The 1,188-nt window shown below is 43.6% G+C and overlaps 1 non-coding gene across 1 annotated transcript; it reads right to left on the reverse strand.

The window, feature by feature from the left end:
- Window positions 1–174: 174 nt before the first annotated feature.
- LOC115069125 lies at window positions 175–336 on the reverse strand. The gene has a single exon (XR_003848427.1). It is a non-coding gene; the product is annotated as a U1 spliceosomal RNA (small nuclear RNA).
- Window positions 337–1,188: the final 852 nt, after the last annotated feature.

The raw sequence follows: 1,188 nt of genomic DNA on the forward strand, positions 1-1,188 counted from the left end.
TGTTTGTTTTTTAAAGCCCACTCCACAAGACTGAACTCATCCCTGGTACTGTTAACTGGGCCAAAGCCCATGGCGATCTAGGTCACAGACCCTAGGGGAGAACCAAATACTATTATTCTGCTAAATGGACATAGTATTAAATTGTCTTCTAGGTTCTTATCTTTTCTGTGAATTAGGGGAGAGTGCAAAGGCAGCTCCCCGTGACCACAAATTATACAGTCCAGTTTCCCACATTTGGAGGAATCACAGGGGTCAGCAAATCTGGAGTGCAATGGATGAGCCTCGCCCTGGGAAAACCAACTTCATGCTCATGGTATCTCCGCTGCCAGTAAGTACCTTATCCTTACACCCATAGATTAGTGCACTTCTCAACCCTCATCAGACAAGCTTCTTGTGCTGGTAGATGGCCATTATCATCGAGACCCACAACTGGTCAACCTGCAGAAAATTAGACTGTGGCGTGGCATGCTCAGCCACAAATGGGACACCTGTACCACAACCCCTCCCCCAAGCCTCAGGGTTCATTGTGGAAAAGGGGATGGAATGAGTGTAAGAGCCAGGGGTAGTGGGTATCTTCATGGAGACAGTATTTGCTGGACATGACAGAGCTACTGCACACATGAGCTCATGGTGGCTATGACTACATGCATAAGACAAGGTCAAGCCAACTAAATCTCAGCATGGATGGGTGAGGGATTCTTGAAGTCTCATCCCTGGCTGAGGATCTATTGGAAATTGATGTCTTCTGGAGAAGGAAGAGTCAGTCTTCTTAAAGGATGCAAGCCATGAGAGGCTACCCAGGTGCCAGTGGATGGTCCTACACCCACACACATACAGGTGACATTAAGTGAACTCAGTGGGTTCTAAGAAAAGCCCATATGAAAAAAATAGTGGTGGGTATAGGGAGAAACTGGAAGGGAGGGAGTGGAGGGGTATATTTGTTCAAAACACATATGCATGTATGAAATTCTCAAGGAATAAAAAAAAGTTAATACAAAAACTGGATCTATATACAAAAACACATACATCCAAAATGTAATGTTAGTCATCCTAGAAAGAAAGGATAAAATCTTATAATTGACAGAATCATGAATGGAACAGTAGGGCATTGTGGGAGGTAAGATAAACCAAGTGTAGAAATACAAATGCCCCAAGTTCTGACTCACTGATGAAAAGTTAAAAAAAAAA

Source organism: Nannospalax galili, unplaced genomic scaffold (assembly GCF_000622305.1).
Source record: "Nannospalax galili isolate Female #2095 unplaced genomic scaffold, S.galili_v1.0 C48762305, whole genome shotgun sequence".
Classification (NCBI taxonomy): Eukaryota; Metazoa; Chordata; class Mammalia; order Rodentia; family Spalacidae; genus Nannospalax; species Nannospalax galili.